Here is a 24,400-nt window from a genome sequence, read left to right on the forward strand (position 1 = left end):
AGGTCCGCTGCGTCTAGGTAGGCCTGTATCGCCTGAGCCCGATCACCCTGTATATCTGATGGTTTGTGCATAGTCGGGAGGTTATAGAGGGCCGTGTAATAATTTTGGAAATGTCGGGCAATCTTCTCAGTTTCACTGTCAATTCGTCCACCCATAGCAGTAATGCCCTTAATGTGGTTGTGGGTTGTCCGGGTTTTCAGGGCTCTCGCCAAGATCTTGCCCGTTTTATCCCCGTGCTCATAGTATATTTTCTTCTTAAAAAATAAAAATCTCCTGGTGGTATTATCTAATATCTGTTTTAGAGTTTTCCTGGCTTCAAGTAATGCCCCCGCTGAGTCAACAGCAAGGGAGCGTTTATGTAGCGATTCTAATGATCGAATTTTTGTGGTCAGATCCATAATCATTTTGTCTCTCTCCCTTTTTTTACGGGTGCCCATACGTATCAGCTCACCCCTAATATGACATTTGTGGGTTTCCAGAATCACAAGGGGGCTCATCCCGGGTGTATTATTCAGCTTAAAAAATTCAGTCAAGGAGGAAACTAGATCAGGGAGCAAGGTGGGATCCGTCAGTAGAGATGAGTTTAATCTCCACATATTATGTTTGGTAGGGGTGCTCATCAAGTCCAATGATACGGAGATTGGGGCATGATCTGAAATAGTTTGCAGACCGATGTGAGCAGCTCGGTGGTTAGTTTCCGACAAAAAGTAAGCTGGGCTGAATTGGGAAAGTACACGTTAGCTAGTGTCAGGGGGGCCCCCCTGCATGTCCCTTTTAGGAAGAGAAATCTCCCATCTGGGTCAACTAGTTTGTCGGTTACCTCAAAGGCAGCATCCCTGCCTACCAGTATCGAGACCCCTTTTGACTTGGTCCCGGGACTGGTAGCGTGATGCGCCTCAGTGAAGTACGAGTCAGTGAGCATTGGTACGTGGCCTGTCTTAAAATGGGTCTCTTGTAGAAATATAAAACTAGGCCTACCTTTTTTAAGTTCTCTCATTAAGGTGGATCTCTTTTCAGGGATGTTAAGCCCCTTAACATTGTGGGAGATCACCGTAGGATTACGACCCAAATCGGAATATGCCATGGTTCAGACTCAGGGAGGTGCGGAGTTCAGTACCTGCAATTATAGTCCCAGCAATACACACAAAAACAAAAAGGTAGATTTTTAGTTGCAATCAGTAGAGAACAATAAATCTTCACCAACGCGTGCGTCGTGATAAGGCAAAAGAGAGAGCTAAAGAGCAGCAAAGAGAATGAGAGAAATGAGAAAGAAATAAAGAAGGAGTTGTAGGTTACACCCCCTTTAGACGGACTGACCGTCCCGGGGGGTTAATTTTAGTGCACGTGAACAGGTCCTAAAAGAACCCGTCTGGAACACTATTGAGGGGTCCGGGGAGGCTCTCCCCGGAGACAGCAACACTCACCGTGCGAAGCACCTCAGGTTATCTAACCAGGTGCCCGCACCGTGAGAAGAAATAACAAACAGTACCTATCACTAAATCAACAGTGGGTACTCAACTTATTCAAGTAGGAACCGTCGTGCGCGGCCCTAGAAAGCATATGAAAAGTATTAAACGGTCTGTTATAACGACGCACGTTTAAAGCAAACCAATGGCTAATAAATAGCAATGAGCATGCTTGACAGATTACGAGCATAATATCTGAGCATATTTAACCTTTTAGGACAGTAGGCACACCACCCGCCAAAATCTGAACAGAGGAAATCAACCCCTTATAAGCAACCCCCACCACCATCATAGAATGACCCACGGGGTACTCTCATCCCACGATCACTTCGGAGTCCATGCCTCTCCCCGGTCCTGACCATACAAACAAAACCACATATGTTCGGGACTCAGGGAATCAGATATTCTCCAGCAGAGTATTAGTCCCACAATTAACAACTGCCAAAACACTCGAACTATAGCTCCAATGAGTTATGGTCAAAATCCCAAAAGCTGTCTTTGTACACTGTGCTTCCATAAGGCTCCATGTCGGGAGTATGTGAACAAACATGTAGAAGCACTCCACCCCAGACGGCAGTGGAGCAGCGTGGTCGTGGTAAGTAAGCGATGGTCGAGTGGAAAGAGAATTGCGTTAACAAAGCAAAATAGCAAAAAAGACAAAAAAGGAAAAAAAAAGAAAAGCAAAAAGGGGATCCCAAAATTGCAGGCGGGTATTGGTGCGTCATATGCTTTAGGCTTCCATCAGGTTCCTAGAAGAGTGTGGACAACTTCGGGGTGTTCCCCTTGGCGGTGTTTCATTGCGTCCCTGTCTCTGCCTCTTGGTGAGATGTTTCTCTGGCGAAGCCATCGGAGAAAAAGGTGGGCTTCTATCCTTAGGTGGCAATGAAAACTCCTGATACCAATCAGGTAAGGTAATCAGCTCGATCTGGAGGGCCGCACAGAACTCTGGAAGGTCCGCAGGCGTGCGTAGAATGTGTTGCTTACCACCGTGGGTAATTAACAGGGCGAAAGGGAAATGCCATGAGTAACGCAGGTCTTTCTCTCTCAGTTGGTCCAGAAGAGGACGCAGGGCCCTTCGGTTTTTCAAAGTAATTTGGGATAGATCCTGAAAAAGTTTAATGTTCTCCCCATTGAATACAATCTGATCATTCCTGCGTGCCCTGGACATTATATCCTCTTTAAGAGTAAAGCTCTGTAAGCAGCAAATTATATCCCGGGGAGGTAATGTGTCAGGACCTCTGGCTCTGAGTGCCCTATGCGCCCTCACAAAGTCTATAGCGGTATCTTCTGGCCGTTCAAGAAGGGTGTTGAAAACTCTCTGCAGAACTGGGGTGATTTGGTCTGCCGCGACAGACTCCGGTATGCCTCGCACCCTGATATTATTACGCCTCCCCCTATTGTCTAAATCCTCTAAATGTCTATTCATTTCAATGAAATGGAGGGAGTGTGCGGTGACAGCCTCGTCTAGTCTGCTTATGGACTTGTCCCTCAGTTTCCCTGCAGTCTCCACGACCGCCATTTTCTCCTGCAGAACCAGGAAACTGGTCTTCAGATCCGTAATGGCTGCAGAAAACAAAGCCTTAATGTCAGCCGCAAAGCCTGACATGTCCTCATAGGTGAGTGGGTGAGTAGTGCGAACACTCCGCCTACCGTTGTCCTCCGCGGCTGACTGCGAATCCTCGCTGTAGTCCTCGTCCGCATGGACCGGCGCCATCTTGCCTTCCTCCGATACCTTCAGTGCTGAGGCCTGTGTTTTAAAGATATCCGAGATGTCGCGTCCAGAATTAGCTGCCGCTGAACGGCGGGGACGGGTCTGATGCTGATGCCTATTCTGCTTGCTCATTTTGTTTCGTTCGCCGGTGAAAACAGACGAGCTGGGGCCACTAACCGACGGAGCTCTCTTTCTAGGCTGCCATCTCCGTTGCGTGCCAAGCCACGCCCCCCCGATCTGCTAAATTTTATAACAGAAACAAAAATTCATTTTTTTACAGAATTTTCTGTATTTTTTCTTTTATAGCACAAAAACTAAAAAACCGAGCGGTGATTAAATACCACCAAAAGAAAGCTCTATTTGTGTGAAAAAAAGGAAAAAAATTTCATATAGGTCCAGTGTTGCATGACTGAGTAATTGTCATTCAAAATGTGAGAGCACCGAAAGCTGAAAATTGGTCTGGTTATTAAGGGTGTTTAAGTGCCCAGTGGTCAAGTGGTTAACCACTCTTTTGATCAACTCTGTAACTTGTTCCACCTCTGCCTTTTCGCGATCCGTGCAGGCTTGAAAACAGTCTTTACAGATCAGTTTATCTGTCATCGGGGGGTGCACATCACGCCCTACATTCCCTCTTTACCTGCCTGGGAGGGCTAGCTGACCGATGCCTTTTGGATCTTGCTCTTTCCTTAGAATGATGAGCGCTAGTTGAGCGGCTGTGCGCCGAACTTGGGCGTGTGCGTCCGTTGTGATGACCAGATGTCTGATTAGACGTTCTCTTGTGTATAGGGCTGAAACGAAAGTAATAGTGCAAGGCACTCTTTTAGTCTGGGATAAACACAAAAAAAACGGGGAAAAAAAACCATGAGGTACAAACCCTTACCTAAGAAAGCAAGGGTATTGGTCTAGCAGCGGCTGACTCATAATCGCAGGGCAGGCAAGGGCAGAAAGCGACTGGACAGAATACTAAAAAAAGCACAATAGAATCCCATGAAACCCCCTGGCCATACACCCCCCGATTTTATATTATATATATATATATATATCATAGTTGCCAACTGTCCCGGGATTAGGACATTTGTCCCGAATTAATTTTGTCCTGGGAAATGTCCCGGGAAATTCGTTTTTTCCCGGGAAATTCGTTTTTTCCCGGGAAATTGAATTTCCCGTTTTTTTGCCGCCGGCCGCTAGAGGTCTATGGGAGGACATTGTCTCCGCCGGCCGCCATTTTTAAGAAGACCAGAAGTTGGCCCACCCCCGCTGCCAGTGTGTGTGTGTGTCAGTGTAAAGTGCAGTGGGCGGCGCCACAGTTAAATGTCTCCGCACGGCAACTGCGGCATGTCGGGGGCCAGTCTGTCACTGTGGATGTCGGGGCGGGGGCCAGTCAGATGTCGGGGGCCAGTCATGGTATGTGGATGTTGGGGGCCAGTCTGTGGATGTCGGGGGCCAGTCTGTGGATGTCGGGGGCCAGTCTGTGAATGTGGGGGCCAGTCTGTGGATGTTAGGGGCCAGTCTGTGAATGTGGGGGCTAGTCTGTGGATGTCAGGGGCCAGTCTGTGGATGTCGGGGGCCACCAGATGTAAGGAGGGGCTCCGCTGATGGACACAGATGTGAGGAAGGTACCTCTGATGGGGCACCTGATGTAAGGACAGACTCCGCTTGGGATACCTGATGGCATCTGGTGGCAGGCAACATGGCTAGTGACGCGCTCATGGCTCCCACTGATTCTGCATTATGGTGAGTTAAATGATTTCATTTCATGTTACAATGTAATAATAGAAATAATGCGCTTCAATCATCCTGACACCATAACAATCATGGTGCCGGGATGATTGAAGCGCCAACACCAGGTATTTGGCGTATCTTTATCTGCTGATTGTCAAACTCTGGAAAACACATATTGCTATTGTGGAGTAGGATCGGGGGGCTGCTGTCCCTCCTTTCCCTCTCCCCCCCCCCGTTCCCTCTCCATCCCCCTCCTTTCCCTCTCCATCCAGCATCCATCTCAGACTCTAACCACACCCATTTGAGCCACGCCCTATGTAAGCCACGTCCACTATTTACGTAATGCCCCATCCCCTGATTATACCACGGCTCCGCCTACTGCCAAAAAAAGTGTCCCGATTTTTTTTTTACAATGTTGGAAACTATGATATATATATATATATATATATATATATATATATATAAGCAGAACCGAATTCCAATATAGGAAGTGGCTGCTGCCCCAAAAGACCCCCAGAAGTGGCTCCCCTCTTATAAGCGCTAGTTAGCAACCCAAGACCAGGGACTGCATCTGGGAGAGGCCAGAACCCAGACGGAAAACTGCCCAGGGCAGAGGTAAGATACGTCCAAACACTATCCGTTAGGTATGAGGAAAAAAAGGAGAATGCTGGGGAGGTAGGGTTGTCATTTTTATAAGCTATTAACTATCCTGAGGGGAGGACTTTGGGGCGGAGCTATCACAGGTATGCTGCCATGGTGGCACCAGGAAAGTTTTATTTGTGGGGAAAAAATAAAAAAATAAAGGAAAAGGACAATATTTGGGCACGACGTCGCTCTTACTGTATGCAAATTTGCGTTCGTGGCTTGAAGGTGTTACTTTTTTTTTTTTTTAGAACGGTTGGCTTTTTAGTGATAACAACCAAGGCGGCTAAAAGCCGTTCGAGAGGGGACGTCCAACCCCCCCTCCAGCCGCTCTTCCTGTCCCACTGGTAGACCTGAGCCACCAGTCGGCATGTCCGCCCGCCAAGCTGAGACCTGAACAAAGCCAGATTTGGTTTGTATCGGGTCTCCGATGTAAAATCCCAACAGCACCGATTTATTTAAAAAAATAACAGTATTCAGAATCGCTGATTTTGGCGATCTGAATACTTGTAAGTGCAAAAGGAGGGTCTTTTAGACCCCTTATACCTCCATAAAGAGTACCATTCACATGCCTATTACTGTCACATTCCTTGTGACAGCAATAAAAGTGATCAGATTTTAAGTGATAACACTTATACGGAGATCACTGGTGAAAGGGTTAACTAGCGGCAACCAGGGGGTTAAAATCTTTATTAGGTAGTATATGGGGGTCCATGGCGCTATATAAAAACCTGACGGGGAACCTAAATAAGTAACTGGCTAACCAGCGTCACCAGTGACACTTATACGGTGATCGCTGGTGAAAGGGTTAACTAGGGGCAATCAGGGGGTTAAAACCGTTATTGGGTGGTGAACCTAAAAAAATAACTAGCTACTTAGCGGCACCAGTGACACTAATGCAGCGATCAGAAAAACTATTGCTTAGTGACACTGGCAAAAGGGGGTGAAAGGGTTAACTCTAGGGGCAATCAGGGGGTTAAACCTTTATTGGGGGGGTAGGGGGCTACCCTGGACCTAACATTAACTGCCCTGACAGCTTTTACTGTCACAACTGACACTAAATGCAGTGATCAATAAATAAATGATCACTGCAATCAGTGACACTGTGACTGGGAGGGGGAGGGGGGGTTTGTGCGTCTATGTGTGCCTACATGTCAGTGTAGTGTTGGTGCACACTTACTTTCACTGTTCTCCTCGTAGTCCGGTCAATAAGACCGCCCCGAGGAGAATGAGATCCCTGCCTGTGTTTACTATACACAGCGGGGGAAGCTTCTCATTCGCCAGGAGCGATCGAGAGGGGATGGCCAGAAACCAACGGCCATCCCCTCATCCCGGATTGCTCCTGAAGCGAAACGGACCGCCGCATCCAGCGGGAGGGGGGTCCGATCGGACCCCCCACCCGCTGAAAGGGGAGCATGTACATGTACGTGCTTTCATAGTTTCATAGTTAGTTAGGTTAAAAAAAAGACACCAGTCCATCCAGTTCAATCTGAGTGAATGTCTACAATTGTCCCTATTCCTGTACATTGCACACTCACATTGGTCCCTACCCTCAAGGAGCCCACAATCCAAGGTCCTGCATGTCTTTGGATTGTGGGAGGAAACTGGAGTACCCGGAGGAAACCCACGTAGGCACAGGGAGAACATGCAAACTCCAGGCAGGTAGTGTTGTGGTTGGGATTTGAACCAGTGACCCTTCTTACTGCTAGGTGAGAGTGCTAACCACTACACTACACCACTGTGCTGCCCTTGTGCCTGTCGGTGGCATTGCACCGATGTACATTGCCATGCGGCGGTCCTTAAGTGGTTAAGGATGATAAAATAAATTGTCTAACATGCTATAGAAGCAGTGTCAGAGTTATGAGCTTTAATCATAACTCATTGCTTGGGTTCATCACTGAATTTTGTGGACCCAAAAATATTGCTTGACTGCGTTAGGAATGAAAAAGTATATAGCTCAATCAACTGCCTGAGTTATGAGCTTTAATCAGAACTCATTGCTTGGGTTTACCCACTGAATTTTGTGGATCCAAAAATATTGCTGGATGGAGTTAGGAATAAGAAAGAGAGCAGGGATTTCAGTCTGATCCCTCTTGGGAAAGTCTACAGAGAGCCCCCGCTCTCTGGAAGTAAAGGGCGGCTGTTGGAAGACCATCTTACATTTCAATTGTAAGCTATAATTAAGCCTCTAGTCTGGTTGCTAGGTTGTTCTGAAGTAGAAGGCTGAGGGACTGGGTCAATCTCAGTTCGTGCTGGACTTGCGGAAGAGTGCTCATTCCTCTGAGAAGGCCGGGCTAGATCTGATTCAGTCTCTCTCTCTCTTCCAACTGCTTCTAGGGCAACATGGCAGGCAGTCCAAATGTTTGGTTATGGCCTATAAAGTGAATGGCAGATCCTATTCTAACTGTTTATCCTTTCTTCCTGGGAATTCAGTGTTTTGATCTTGGAATGGTTCTTAGCTTTTCTTGGTTAGAGTATGAGGGCACCATACTACAGCCAACAAACTTTGGCCAGGCCAAAATCAATGTGCCCTATTCTTGGTTCAGACTTTAGGGACTGGGTCAAGATGTCTTCTCCCCATAGGGGAAAAGGTATGACACATGCCATTCCCACACAAATAGGTTTAAACGTCCATAATTTAAACCATATGATGAGTAGGGTTCAGGCACAATGCACGTAGATATCACTTGCTGCCCATTTGCTAGAGCAGGATTTAGACAGGACCCCCTCCCAAGCCCACTGTAGCATTGTTTGTATATAATGCTGTTAACTACCCGTTTGCTGCTCATTAGTATGCCCACCTTGGAGCAGTGTAGAATGCATTGCCAGTGATTTCCCCTTGCGCATATGCTCTGTGGTCCCAACAGAGCAGATTTCATAGGCAATGTAAATAGTAAATGGCTGCTCTATTAGAGCCGACCTTTGGTTTATATGAAATTCAAATGATGTGTTGTGCAATCAAGCCCACTGAAGCATTGTTTGTTTACAATGCCATTAATTCCCCTCCACTACACATTTATATGCCCAACTTGGAGCAGTGTAGAATGCATTGCAAATGATTTCACCTTGCGCATATGCTTTTTGTGGTCCCAACAAAGCAGCATTCATAAGCAATGCAGATAGTGATTGGCTGCTCTAGGGGAGCCAGTTATATGAAATGCAAATGATGTGTTGCACAATCAAGCCCACTGTAGCATTGGTTTTATACAATGCCATTAATTCGGCCTTTGTGGTCCCAACAGAGCGGTGTTCAGATGCAATGCACATAGATTTCTTGCTGCCCATTTGTTGCAGCTAGGCTTTCCACAGGACCCCCTCCCAAGCCCACGGTAGCATTGTTTGTATACAATGCCATTAATTTGCCCTTTGCTGCTGATTCATGCCCAGCCTGGCACAGCATAGAATGCATTGTGATTGATTTCCCATTGGTTTCCAGCTCTTTGTGGTCCCAACAGAGCAGTATTCAGACACAATGCACATCATTGATTTATTTTTATTTTTTTGTTAGGCTTTAGTACGGTTATTAGTTAGCATTAGAACCATATTGTTTAATGTGAAAATTATGTATATTTTTTACTGCTGAATGCTTTATTTTTTTGGAAGCCAGGAAAGCATTTTATTGTTTTAAAATGCCTAGCTTGTCAATATTACAATTGAGTGCAGTGTGTTTTAAAGGTTGTTAATGCAATAATTGGGGCCTAAAACCCCATATCATCCTCCTTGTGTTTTTTAATGTTACCAATATCTCGTTGCAGATGACTGGAATGAGCACAAGATGTATGTGTGAAATGCGTCCACATGACCATAGTTTGGTGTCTTTGGTGTTATCTTTGTGAAACAATATAAAAGGCAATCGGAAGTTCTGGATCTGCAGTCATTTCTTTCTTCCTTCTGACTGGAATGATCCAGTATGGCTGGGCTGCTGTTCAATCTAAAGTAAGTGAAGGGTACACATTTTTTCTTCATTTTATACATTTATTTTTCTTTAAAGATGCATTTAGCCTTTAACTCCAGGGCACGTTCATCCCATTGGTGGTCAATGGGCAGCATGTCTCCCCTTGGTGGTCAATGATGGGCAGCATGTCTCCCCTTGGTGGTCAATGATGGGCAGCATGTCTCCCTTTGGTGTGTCAATGATGGGCAGCACGTCTCCCCTTGGTGGTCAATGATGGGCAGCACGTCTCCCCTTGGTGGTCAATGATGGGCAGCACGTCTCCCCTTGGTGCTCAGTGATGGGCAGCACGTCTCCCCTTGGTGCTCAGTGATGGGCAGCACGTCTCCCCTTGGTGGTCAATGAGGATTCACTATTGAGTTGGCCCACCCTTTTGCAGCTACAACAGCTTCAATTCTTCTGGGCAGGCTGACCACAAGGTTTAGGTGTGTGTCTTTGGGAATGTTTGACCATTCTTCCAGGAAGAGCATTTGTGAAGTCAGGCACTGATTTGGACGAGTAGGCTTGGCTTGGGATTCTCTGCTCTAATTCATCCCAAAGGTGTTCTATTGGGTTGAGGTCAAGAATCTGTCCAGCCCAGTAAAGCTCCTCCACCCCAAACTCGCTCATCCATGTCTTTTATGGATTATGCTTTGTACACTGGTGCACAGTCATGTTGGAACAGAAAGGGGCCTTCCTCAAACTTCCCACAAAGTTGAGAGCATGAAATTGTCCAACATTTCTTGGTATGCTGACACCTTAAGTGTTGCCTTCACTGGAATTTAGGGGCCAAGCCCAACCCCTGAAAAACAACACCACACCATAATCCCCCCTCCACCAAGTGATTTGGACCAGTGCACAAAGCAAGATCCATAAAGACATGGATGAGTGTGTTTGGGGTGAAGGAACGTGACTGGAATGCAGAGTCCTGACCTCAACCCAATAGAATACCTTTGGGGTGAAATAGAGTGAAGGCTGAGAGATGGGCCTTTCTCGTCCAACATCAGTGCCTGACCTCACAAATGTACTATTGGAAGAATGGTCAAATATTCCCATAGACACACTCCTAAACCTTGTAGACAGCCTTCCCAGAATAGTTGAAGCTGTTAGAACTGCAAAGAGTGTGCCAACTAAATATTGAACCCTATGGACGAAGACTGATATTCCATTAAAGTTTGTGTGTGTTCGTGTGTAAAGGCAGGTGTCCCAATACTTTTGACAATATAGTGTATGTGTAAGGGGGCACTCTGCCACACTCTGATGCAAGGGGGCGATACTCTGCTATAAAGTGGGACTCTGATGTAAGGTGTTGTGGGTGATGCAATGGGCTTTGGGGAGATTCGATGTTCTGGGGAGATGCGATTGGGCGATGGGATTCGATGTGTTGGGGCGAAGCGATTCGATGTGCTGATGTGATTCGATGTGATGCGATGTGATGCGATGTGATGTGCTGGGGGCGATTTGAAGTTCTGGGGATATGTGATGCGATTGGGCGATGGGATTCTAGGTGTTGGGGTGAAGCGATTCGATGTGCTGATGCAATTTGATGTGTTGGGGGTGATGCAATGTGCTTTGGGCGATGCGATGTGCTGGGGGTGATTCGATGTTCGTGGGAGATGTGATTCGATGTGCTGGGGGAGATGCAATTCGATGTGCTGAGGGTGATGCGATTCGATGTGCTGAGGGTGATGCGATCCTATGTGCTGGGAGCAATGTGGTGCGATGTGCTGGGGCGATGCGATTCGATGTGATGTGCTGGGGGCGATGCGATTCGATGTGTTGCGGGTGATACAATGTACTTTGGGAGATGCGATGTGCTGGGGGTGATTCGATGTGCTGGGGAGATGTGATTCGATGTGCTGGGGGAGATGCGATTCGATGTGCTGGGGGAGATGCGATTCGATGTGCTGGGGGAGATGCAATTCGATGTGATGCCAAGTGCTGGGGGGGCGATGCGGTGTGCTGGGGTGATGCGATTCGATGTGATGTGCTGGGGGCGATGCGATTCGATGTGTTGCGGGTGATACAATGTACTTTGGGAGATGCGATGTGCTGGGGGTGATTCGATGTGCTGGGGAGATGTGATTCGATGTGCTGGGGGAGATGCGATTCGATGTGCTGGGGGAGATGCGATTCGATGTGCTGGGGGAGATGCAATTCGATGTGATGCCAAGTGCTGGGGGGGCGATGCGATGTGCTGGGGTGATGCGATTCGATGTGATGTGCTGGGGGGCGATGCGATGTGCTGGGGTGATGCGATTCGATGTGATGTGCTGGGGGCGATTCGATGTTCTGGGGAGATGTGATGCGATTGGGCAATGGGATTCGAGGTGTTGGGGTGAAGCGATTCGATGTGCTGATGCGATTCGATGTGTTGGGGGTGATGCAATGTGCTTTGGGCGATGCAATGTGCTTTGGGCGATGCATTGTGCTGGGGGTGATTCAATGTGCTGGGGGTGTTGCGATTCGATGTGCTGGGGGAGATGCGATTCTATGTGCTGGGGGAGATGCGATTCTATGTGCTGGGGCAATGTGATGTAATATGCTGGGGGCGATGCGATGTGATTTGATGTGATGTGCTGGGGCGATGCGATTCGATGTGTTGCGGGTGATGCAATGTGCTTTGGGGAGAGTTGATGTTCTGGGGAGATGCAATGCGATTGGGCGATGGGATTCGATGTGTTGGGGCGAAGCGATTCGATGTGCTGATGCGATTCAATGTTTTGGGGGTGATGCAATGTGCTTTGGGCGATGCGATGTGCTGGGGAGATGCGATTCGATGTGCTGGGGCCAATGTGATGTGCTGGGGGCGAATCGATGTGCTGGGGTGATGCAATGTGCTGGGGGTTATGCGATTCGATGTTCTGGGGAGATGCGATTCGATGTGCTGGGGCGATGCGATGTGCTTGGGTGATGTGTTTCGATGCGATGTGGTGGGGCAAAGCGGTTTGATGTGCTGATGTGATTCGATGTGTTGGGGGAATATTTTCTTATTTTTATTCCGATTATCTACAGTGGTGTGAAAAAGTGTTTGCCCCCTTCCTCATTTCCTGTTCCTTTGCATGTTTGTCACACTTAAGTGTTTCAGAACATCAAACCAATTTAAACAATAGTCAAGGACAACACAAGTAAACACAAAATGCAATTTGTAAATTAAAGTGTTTATTATTAAAAGGTGAAAAAAATCCAAACCATCATGGCCCTGTGTGAAAAAGTGATTGCCCCCTAAACCTAATAACTGGTTGGGCCACCCTTAGCAGCAACAACTGCAACCAAGCGTTTGCGATAACGTGCAATGAGGTTTTACAGCGTCCTGGAGGAATTTTGGCCCACTCATCTTTGCAGAATTGTCCTAATTCAGTTACATTAGAGGGTTTTCGAGCATGAACGGCCTTTTTAAGGTCATACCACAACATCTCAACAGGATTCAGGTCAGGACTTTGGCTAGGCCACTCCAAAGTCTTCATTTTGTTTTTCTTCAGCCATTCGGTGGTGGACTTGCTGGTGTGTTTAGGATCATTGTCCTGCTGCAGAACCCAAGTTCGTTTCAGCTTGAGTACACGAACAGATGGTCGGACATTCTCCTTCAGGATCTCTTGGTAGACAGCAGAATTCATAGTTCCTTTTATCACGGCAAGTCTTCCAGGTCCTGAAGCAGCAAAACAGCCCCAGACCATCACACTACCACCACCATATTTTACTTTTGGTATAATGTTCTTTTTATGGAATGCAGTGTTCCTTCTACGCCAGATATACTTGGACACACACCTTCCAAAGAGTTCCACTTTTGTCTCATCGGTCCACAGAATGTTGTCCCAAAAGTCTTGGGGATCATCAAGATGTGTTGTGGAGAAATTGAGACGAGCTTTGATGTTCTTTTTGCTCAGCAGTGGTTTTCTCCTTGGAACTCTGCCATGCAGGCCATTTTTGCCCAGTCTTTTCCTGATGGTGGAGGCATGAACGCTGACCTTAACTGAGGCAAGTGAGGCCTGCAGTTCCTTGGATGTTGTTGTGGGGTCTTTTGTGACCTCTTGGATGAGTCGTCGCTGCGCTCTTGGGGTAATTTTGGGCGGCCGGCCACTCCTGGGAAGGTTCACCACTGTTCCATGTCTTCGCCATTTGTGGATAATGGCTCTCACTGTGGTTCGCTGGATTCCCAAAGCTTTGGAAATGGCTTTATAACCCTTTCCAGACTGATTGATCTCAATTACTTCCTTTCTCAATTGTTCCTGAATGTCTTTGGGTCTCGGCATGATGTGTAGCTTTTAAGGATCTTCTGGTGGACCTTACTGTGTCAAGCAGCTCCTATTTAAGTGATGCCTTGATTGTGAACAGGTGTGGCAATAATCAGGCCTGGGTGTGGCTAGAGAAATTGAACTCAGGTGTGGACAACCACAGTTATAGTATGTTTTAACAAGGGGGGCAATCACTTTTTCACACAGGGCCATGATGGTTTGGATTTTTTTTCACCTTTAATAATAAACACCTTCATTTACAAATTGCATTATGTGTTTACTTGTGTTGTCCTTGACTATTGTTTAACCTCCTCGCGCCCGCCCTATAGCCGAATGACGGCCGTAGAGCAGGCGCGTTCGTCCGGGCGGTCGTCCCTGGACGGCCTGATGTTTACTTCCGCAATGCACGCCGCCGCGGGCGCGCATCGCGGAAGTTCTGTGTTCGCCGTGTCCCCCGGGGACAGGCAAACACAGATCGCTGTAAACGGCCAATCACAGCGGCCGTTTACAGCGTGATCGGCGTGTCCAATGGGAGATGATCTCATTTGTAAACATATGAGATCATCTCGCAGCGCCGCTCTCCTTCCTCGCACAGACAGTGCGAGAGGGGAGAGATGAACGGCTGCAGCGGCAGCCGTTCTGATTGTGGAAAAAAAATAAATTAAAAAAATGAAATAAAAAGTGCCATCCGCCCCCAGCAGTGCCATCCGCCCCCAGCAGTGCCATCTGCCCCAGTGCCATCCACCCCAGTGCTACCTGCCCCCAGTGCCATCCACCCCAGTGCTACCTGCCCCCAGTGCCATCCACCCCAGTGCTACCTGCCCCTAGTGCCATCCACCCCAGTGCTACCTGCCCCTAGTGCCATCCACCCCAGTGCTACCTGCCCCCAGTGCCATCCACCCCAGTGCTACCTGCCCCCAGTGCCATCCACCCCAGTGCCACCTGCCGTCAGTGCCACCTGCCCCCAGTGCCACCTGCCCCCAGTGCCACCTGCCCCCAGTGCCACCTGCCGTCAGTGCCACGTGTCATCAGTGCCACATAGTGCCATCTGTCATCAGTGCCACGTATCAGTGCCATTTGTCATCAGTGCCACCTGTCAGTGTCACGTGCCATCTGTTGTCAGTGTCACGTGTCATCAATGCCACTTATCAGTGCCATCTGTCATCAGTGTCACGCGTCATCGGTGCCATGTATTAGTGCCATCTGTCATCGGTGGCACATATTAGTGCCACGTATTAGTGCCATCTGTCATCGGTGCCACGTTTCAGTGCCACGTGTCATCAGTGCCACGTATTAGTGCCATCTGTCATCAGTGCCACATATTAGTGCCATCTGTCATCAGTGCCACCTGTCATCATTGCCACGTATCAGTGCCATCTGTCATCAGTGTCACGTGTCATTGTCCTGGTGCTTCAAAAGTGTAATAAATAGTCAACAAGTTAGATGTGTAACTTATGTTCCTAGAACACATGATGGCGCTACCTGCATGTTGGGCCTCTCTATGTGGCCAGGCTGTGAAAAAGTCCCACACATGTGGTATTGTAATACTCAGGAGGAGTAGCAGAATTTTTTGGGGGGTGTCATTTGTGGTATACACATGCCACGTGAGAGAAATAACCTATTACAATGACAATTTTGTGGAGAAAAAAAAAAAAATGAAAAATCTTAATTTTGCAAAGAATTGTGGGAAAAAAATGACAACATCAAAAAGCTCACTATACCTCTTACTAAATACCTTGGAATGTCTACTTTCCAAAAAGGGGTCATTTGGGGGGTATTTGTACTTTCCTGGCTTGTTCGGGTCACAAGAAGCGAGATAGGCCACCAGTACATCAGATGTGATCAATTTTGTGCGATTCGCACCACAGCTTGTAGACTCTCTAACTTTCACAAAGACCAAATAATATCCACTAATTTGGGTTATTTTTACCAAAGATATGTAGCAGTATAAATTGTGACCAAAATTTATGAAGAAAAATTAATAATTTGCATAATTCTGTCACAGAAACAAAGAAATATGCGTTTTTTTTCAAAATTTTCGGTCTTTTTTCATTTATAGCGCAAAAAATAAAAACCCCAGAGGTGATCAAATACCACCAAAAGAAAGCTCTATTTGTGGGGAAAAAAGGACAAAAAATTCATTTGGGTACAGTGTTGCATGACTGAGTAATTGTCATTCAAATTGTGAGAGCACCGAAAGCTGAAAATTGGTCTGGGCAGGAAGGTGTTTAAGTGCCCTGTAAGCAAGTGGTTAAATTGGTTTGATGTTCCGAAACACTTAAGTGTGACAAACATGCAAAGGAACAGGAAATGAGGAAGGGGGCAAACACTTTTTCACACCACTGTATGTAACATAGAGAAAGTTGTTTGTGCAAATAGTTGTAAATAAGCAGTTTTTTTAAATACTCCCACCATCCCATCTAAGGCCCCATTCACACATGCGGACATTATGTGCGTATTTCATCCATCCGTTTGCGGATGAAGTACGGACATACATGCATTCCTATGGGATAGTGGGTGTCGGCTGATGAACATCCGCAAACACCCGATATCGTCCGCCTCCGCAATTGTCCGATTCTGCAGTCGGAGGAAAATCCTATTTTTCTATCCGTCTGCAGAGCGGATCGGATGAACACGGACAGACGATCCCCCATAGAGGAGAGCGGAGAGCTGACAGGGCGGTCCATGCACAGTGTACTGGGACCGCCCTGTTATCCTCCGGCTCAGCGGGGACAACAGAGCGATCCCCGCTGAGCAAACGGATCATCACGGGGCAGATCATTACTGATCCATCCCGTGTGATAGGGGCCTAACACCAAAACACAAGCACAATTTTTCAAAATTAATATGCACAGTTTGAACTTCATAAAGTTGTCTTCAATACGTCTAGATGCATAAATGAATTGTGTTGCTGTGATTATTATTTTTTTAATAATTTTTTTTTCTTTTTAAATGAAAAGCTGTACAGAAAAAAGTATCAGCTGAGTTTAGATATGTGTGTGTATATATGTACAGAACACAATATATATATAGTGTGTGTGTGTGCTTCCTGAATAATATTCCTTGTACATGCAGTATATTTACTAGTGATGTCCAGTTCATGAACGAATCGTTCTTTTGAACCGGTTCTTTTTAGTGAACTGGATGAATCGATTCTTTTCAGTGAACTGATTCGTTTGAAACAGTTCACTCTGCACTCAGTACATAGCAGAGCAGCAGAGCTGGCAGTGGTAATATGATCCTAGAGTGAGAGAGCTCGGCCCCTCCCTGCAACCAATCAGCTGACTCAAAGCACAGTGACACTCAGGAACTGGATACAAACTTAAAACAAGAGCCAGGAGTACACAGTACACCGAGTTAAAGAATCGAACAGTACACCGAGTTAAAGAATCGTACTTGTTACCGAGTTAAAGAATCGTACTTGTTACCGAGTTAAAGAATCGTACTTGTTACCGAGTTAAAGAATCGTACAAGTTACCGAGTTACCGAGTGAAAGAATCATATCAGTTTTTAGAACATAGTACACTAAAAGAACCATGAGTCACCACCAGTAGAGAACACTACACTAAATCAATGATCAGCTAGCAGTAGTACACTTACAGACTGCTTTATAGACAGAGAGGACAGAGTCAGGATAAGAAGATATCCTCATTCAGATTAATTATTTAACCCTTTAATATTTAGTTGGTTTATGCTAAAGAAGATATTCATGTTAAGAAGGACAGGAATGCCTTCTGGGACATGTGTCTAATTTAGTAGCTATATAACTGAATGAGAGAGCTGTCTAATTTTTATAACACAAAAATACATTTTATCCTGCTTTATGGTAATATTTTTCTGTGTTCTGGTCCTGAGATTTCTATGCCCCCTGGATCCTTAGATTATTATTTATTTATTTTAATTCCTCCAACCATGACCATTTTTTAAATAGTGGTATAAAAAATAACACAGACAAAATAGGAAAAAATCAACAGTTTTTAATAGAACAATATAAAACTATTTGAAAGTACTGGAATAATTACGATAAAAAAAAAACATTTATTCACATGCAGATATCAGGGTTGGTGGGGATGGTTTTAGTTTTTATTTTATAAATTTTTTCACTTAACAAGCCCCTATATGATAGTTTGTTGAAGTGACAGGTTCTCTTTATTGCATATGGGGTCTGGTATATGATTATATCAGTATAGGATTGTGCTCAGTGACCTGGGTAGCAGGTGTTCTGTCAGATCAAGCGATCTATAGGAGCAGCCAATATTGCGACTTTCGGTGATGCACAAACAGTCGTGTAAATAAAAAGTGTGTTTTTGTGTGTATTTTCTGCATTCTGATGGTCCAACTTCACAGGTAAGACTGCTAGCCATCAGATTTGTCCGTAGTCTTTACAGTGCATAATGAGGCTCCTTTTACACTTGTGTGACTTATCATGCAACTTGGGACTACAAAGTCGCATGACAAGTCGTACCCCAAGATTTCCAATGAGTACCGTTCATATCTGTGGGTCTTCCAGTCACAGCGACTTCAAAGTAGTTACTGCACTACTTTGGTACGATTTTGATGCGACTTGAGGCAGAGACCTCAAGATTACATAAGTATTCCTTCAAGTCACATCAAAATCGCATCAAAGTCACGGTAAAAATCGTGGCAAAAATTGCATGACTTTCAAGTCGCACAAGTGTGAAAGGAGCCTAACGATTGGATTTTACTACCGTGGACACTTCGCCTGCACGCGGAAGTAAAATACAATCATTTTTCCTGTGCATGCGCTGTAAAGAGAACGGAAAATATGTCTAGCAATGTTAACTGTGTAGTTAGCCCATCATATGCACAAAAATTCGCTTTTCATTTTCACAGCTTTATGTGTCACCAAAATTGATGATGCGGCTGATCTGACAGAATAACAGAAAATTGTACCATACTTACCGTAATTTTCTTTTCCTGGTGCCTATCCATGGCAGCATACCTGTGACAAGCTCCGCCTTGGCTCCTCCCTCAAGACTAGTGAATATTATAAAAGAAAAGGTTAGTACAGCCCCCGCATTCTCGTTAATATAGAATACCGAGGGTGGGAATGTATGCTGCCATGGATAGGCACCAGGAAAAGAAAATTACGGTAAGTATGGTACAATTTTCTGTTTTCCTGGTGCCTCCATGGCAGCATACCTGTGACAAATAACTAGCTGAGACGGGTGGGATAATGCTTAGAGGTTTATTTAAAGAATTTATTATTTAGAAGAGGCGAAGGCCGAAGTGACTGCCTGTCTGCCAAACTCCACTGAGGAGAGAGCTCCTGGGTCCACCCTGTAATGTTTCAGGAATGTGTGTTGGGATGACCAGGTTGCTGCCCGACAAATAGTTTCGATCGACACATTCGCTCTTGCCGCCCAAGAGGCAGAAACCGCTCTTGTGGAGTGCGCCCTGACCGCCGAAGGGGTCTCTAGTCCCTTTGTCCTGTACACCTTGTGGATGAGTTTGACGATCCATGAAGCGATCGTTCTGGCTGATGCCTCCTTTCCTTTATGTTTTCCCCAGGGAATTATGAACAGTCTGATGGAAGCCCGGAATGGAGCTGTGGCTTGGAGATAGCATTTCAGAGTGGAGGCGATGTCTAATTCATGAAGAGTGACAGAGTCCTGTTCAGAAAATGTTGGGAGTGCCCAGGGTTCTGACATGCTCAAGGATGAAGCGACCTTGGGAATGAACCCTCGTACTGTTCTAAGTTCCACTCTATCTGGGTAAAATATAATGTGATCCTGATCTGCTCCCAAAGCTTGGAGCTCTGACACCCGTCTGCCGGAGGTTATGGCTACCAGAAAGGCTAATTTTAAAGTTAGGTTCCAGAGTGATATTGAGTCCGAAGGGGCAAAGGGTGGATTGGCTAAGGACTCCAGGATGACCGTAAGGTCCCAAGTGGGAAAAGATTGTTTGGTCGGTGGTCTGATCTTCCTGACGGCCTTAAAGAATTGGATTAACAATGGGTCCTCCGCCCATCTTCTACTGGTTGCTGCTGAGATCGCTGACACCTGTACCTTCAATGTACATAATGCAAGACCCAGGTCCAGGCCTGCCTGCAGGAACTCAAGAATTTGAGATGACGAAGGGGAACCTGGATTACAGTTTCTATCAAGCATGAAGGTCCTGAAGTTGTTCCATACTTTATCATATATGTTGTTTGTGGATGGTTTTCTCGCTTTGAGCAGGGTTGCGATCACTTTGTCGGAGCACCCTAGGGATTGGAACCTTTTCCTTTCAGTTGCCAGATGTGAAGGTCCAGCCTGCGGGGATCTGGGTGGGTGTGACATCCTTGCAACAGGAGGAGGGGTACTATTGGAACCTTGACTGGAGGACTGGTGCTCAGATCCATTGCCGTAGGGAACCAAGGCCTTCTTGGCCAGTATGGTAGAATCGCTATCACCGTCGAAGTCTCCCTCACGAGTCTTGACAGGAAACTCGGTATGAGGGGCCGTGGGGGAAAAGCGTAGGCCCGATCGCATGCCCAAGGGGCAGAGAGGGCATCTGTTGCCTCCGCCTGGGGGTGCGGAAACCTCGAGATAAACCTTGGAAGCTTGGTGTTGGATGCCGTCGCAAAGAGGTCCAGCTCGAGGGGCCCCCACTGGATCATTATCCAGTTGAAGATTTCCGGGTGTAAGGACCACTCGTTGGTGTCTGCGAACCTGCGGGAAAGGCCGTCCGCCCTTGAGTTGAGATGGCCGGGCAGATAGACTGCCCTCAGGTCCTTCAGATTCCTTTCGGCCCAGAGGAATATGGGCTCCACCTCGTTCAGGAGAGATCTGCTGCGCGTTCCCCCTTGACGGTGCACATAAGATACCGCGGCCCTGTTGTCCATCCTGAGGAGAACTGGTTTGCCCGAAATCTCGAACTCCAGGGCTAGCAGTGCAAGATAGGCCGCTCTGAGCTCCAGGACATTGGACACCATGCCGGCTGCATTGAAGGACCATCTCCCTTGTACTGAGGTCTTGTTGGAATGTGCTCCCCAACCAGCTGCGCTGGCATCGGTAGTAATTATGATCCAGTCGACATGCCCTAGCGGGCGAGACTTCAGAAGCGACTGTCTCTTCATCCACCAATGTAGACTCCTGAGCATCCGGGTTGTCGGGTGTATGGGTTGGGATAGATATCGTCTGTTCCACATTCTTAAGAACTCCAGCTGAAAATGTCTCAAATGCCAGTGGGCCCAGGGGACCATAGGGATGCATGATGACATCCGACCTATCAGGCTCAAACAATTTGAGGCTGTCAGGTACGATCTCAAGCTCACCTTCTTCATCTGTTGGATAATGGAAGATACCTTCTGAGGTGGAAGATACCTTCTGAGGTGGGAGAGACACTGATCCGTTCATTGTATTGAACAGGGCTCCCAGATAGACCATCTCTTGGGTCGGAGAGAGAAGACTTTTCTCGTAGTTTATCTTCCATCTGAAATCCACTAGTGTTGTTAACAGGATATCCCTGTGTTCTAATAACTGGGTTGGGTCCTTCGCCAGGAGTAGAAGGTCGTCCAGATAGTGATACACCCGGAGCCCCAATTCTCTCAGAGGTGCTATGATGGCAATCAGGGTTTTTGTAAAGACTCTGGGTGACGTGCAGAGGCCAAACGGAAGGCTCTGAAATTGGAGATGTACTTGCCCCACCGCGAATCTCAGGTATTTCTGGAACGTAGGGAGTATGGGTATGTGTAAGTAAGCGTCTTGCAGGTCTATTGACAGCATCCAGTCCCCTGGTTGGACTACGCGAATGATCGTCTGAAGAGACTCCATCTTGAACTTTTCCAGAAAGATGTAGCGATTTAGCCTCTTTAGGTCTATCACGGGTCTCCACTCTCCGTTTCTTTTGGGGACTAGAAACAGGGTGGAATAGAAACCTGAAAATCTCTCGGACGGAGGCACTGGAACTACTGCTCGTTGTTCCTGTAGGGAAAGAAGAAATCGCTTCAGAGCTTCCGCCATTTGAGGAGATCTTGACACCCTTGTCGGAGAAAAATAGTCCTTGGGGGGTTTGTTTAGGAAGGACCAGGAATGACCGTGTTTGACTGTTGCAACTACCCAGGGATCCCTGCATTTTTGTTGTTTTGAGCTATTTGCAGGTTTACAGGCATTTCCCGCCATCTGATAGGCCTTCTTAAGGTCGAGGTCCATCCTCCTGTCCAGAGGGTCCTTGAAGGAGGTTGAATCATCTAGGGGCAAAGTGACGTTCTTGGCCAGCCTTACCACTGCGGCATCTACCACCGGAGGGCCGTCCAGCATTTTGGAATCTGCCTCGGAGAGAGGGTATAATTTTCCCAATCGATTGGTGGAAAGTCTTTTGTCTGTCCTCCCCCATTCTTCCTCGATCACTTCCCTGATTTCCTCCATAAGAGGGAAGAAGGAGATCTGGCGCTTAAGGAAGGGGAAGTATGATTTGGACTTCCTGACCTCCACGTTGGAATCCTCCCAACCGATTGCTTGTTTAACGGCCTGCACATAGGGCTTGACCATGGCGAAGGCAAAGCCAGAGGCATCTGTGTCATCTGAGGAATCCTCTGAAATGGCCATTTCGTCCTGATGCTTAGAGGAGGAGGGAGGGAACAGACGACCACTTCCACTGGTGGATGGACCAGGAATGGAGGCCTCAGCCATCAGTTCCTGAGGAGGAGATGCCGGTTGTTGTGTCGGCATTGTAGCGACCAAATCCGTAAGGGAGTCTTTTACTGCCTTTTTAACCACTTTCAGACCGGACCATTTTGCTGGTAAATGACCAGAGGTCTTTTTACACTTTGGCACTGCGCTGCTTTAACTGGTAATTGCGCGGTCATGCAATGTTGTACCCAAACAAAATTTGCGTCCTTTTCTTCCCACAAATAGAGCTTTCTTTTGATGGTATTTGATTGCCTCTGCGATTTTTATTTTTCGCGATATAAACGTAAAAAGACCGCAAATTTTGAAAAAAAATGATATTTTCTACTTTTTGTTATTAGAAAAATCCAATAAACTCACTTTTAGTCATACATTTAGGCCAAAATGTATTCAGCCACATGTCTTTGGTAAAAAAAAAGTCAATAATTGTATATTTATTGGTTTGCGCAAAAGTTGTCACATCTACAAACTAAGGTACGTTTTCTGGAATTTACGCAGCTTTTAGTTTACGACTGCCTATCTCATTTCTTGAGGTGCTAAAATGGCAGGGCAGTACAAAACCCCCCCAAATGACCCCATTTTGGAAAGTAGACCCCCTAAGGAAATTGATAAGAGGCATGTTGAGCCCATTGAATATTTTATTTTTTTGCCTCAAGCGATTGAATAATGACAAAAAAAAAAATTTTTTTTTTTTTTTACACAAAGTTGTCACTAAATGATATATTGCTCACACATGCTATGGGCGTATGTGAAATGACACCCCAAAATAAATTCTGCTGCTTCTCCTGAGTATGGGGATACCACATATGTGGGACTTTTTGGGAGCCTAGCCGCGTACGGGGCCCCGAAAACCAAGCACCGCCTTCAGGCTTTCTAAGGGCGTAAATTTTTGAGTTCACTTCTCACTACCTATTACAGTTTTGAAGGCCATAAAATGCCAAGATGGCACAAAACCCCCACAAATGACCCCATTTTAGAAAGTAGACACCCCAAGCTATTTGCTGAGAGGCATGTTGAGTTCATGGAATATTTTATATTTTGCCACAAGTTGCGGGAAAATTACAAACTTTTTTTTTTTTTTTTTTTTTTTTAACAAAGTTGTCACTAAATGATATATTGCTCATGCATGCCATGGGCATATGTGAAATGAAACCCCAAAATAAATTCTGCTGCTTCTCCTGAGTACGGGGATACCACATATGTGGGACTTTTTGGGAGCCTAGCCGCGTACGGGGCCCCGAAAACCAAGCACCGCCTTCAGGCTTTCTAAGGGCGTAATTTTTTGATTTCACTCCTCACTACCTATTACAGTTTTGAAGGCCATAAAATGCCAAGATGGCACAAAACCCCCACAAATGACCCCATTTTAGAAAGTAGACACCCCAAGCTATTTGCTGAGAGGCATGTTGAGTCCATGGAATATTTTATATTTTGCCACAAGTTGCGGGAAAATTACAAACTTTTTTTTTTTTTTTTTTTTTTTTCACAAAGTTGTCACTAAATGATATATTGCTCACGCATGCCATGGGCATATGTGAAATGACACCCCAAAATAAATTCTGCTGCTTCTCCTGAGTATGGGGATACCACATATGTGGGACTTTTTGGGAGCCTAGCCGCGTACGGGGCCCCGAAAACCAAGCACCGCCTTCAGGCTTTCTAAGGGCGTTACAGTTTTGAAGGCCATAAAATGCCAAGATGGCACAAACCCCCCCCAAATGACCCCATTTTGGAAAGTAGACACCCCTAAATTTAGGGGTACACTAGTGAGACTAGGTAATAAATGGCGGGTGCCCTGAAACTATAAAAAAATAACTAACCAACCAGCGTCACCTGTAACAGTTATATGGTGATCACTGGTGAAAGGGTTAACTAGGGGGCAATTAGGGGGCTTTATGCGGTAGTATATGGGGGTCCCTGGCGCTATAAAAAGCTGCAGCGAACCTAAATACCTACCTGCCTAACTAGCGTCACCTGTGACACTAATACGGCGATCAGAAAAACGATCGCTTATTAGGCTGGGTTCACACTGGAGCGATGCGGGAACGCCACGAATGCGC

At 46.4% G+C, this 24,400-nt stretch overlaps 1 long non-coding RNA gene across 1 annotated transcript in view; it reads right to left on the bottom strand.

Annotated features, from left to right (window-relative positions):
- Nucleotides 1-3,882: 3,882 nt before the first annotated feature.
- LOC143934866 (uncharacterized) overlaps nt 3,883-24,400 on the bottom strand; it is a 38,492-nt gene continuing 17,974 nt past the window's right edge. The window contains exon 3 of the long non-coding RNA XR_013263396.1: nt 3,883-3,965. This is a non-coding gene — a long non-coding RNA (uncharacterized LOC143934866). The remainder of the gene's footprint in view (nt 3,966-24,400) is intronic.

The sequence above is a fragment of the Lithobates pipiens genome, unplaced genomic scaffold (assembly GCF_037356315.1).
Source record: "Lithobates pipiens isolate NorthernLeopardFrog02 unplaced genomic scaffold, aLitPip1_a1.2 Scaffold_28, whole genome shotgun sequence".
NCBI lineage: Eukaryota > Metazoa > Chordata > Amphibia > Anura > Ranidae > Lithobates > Lithobates pipiens.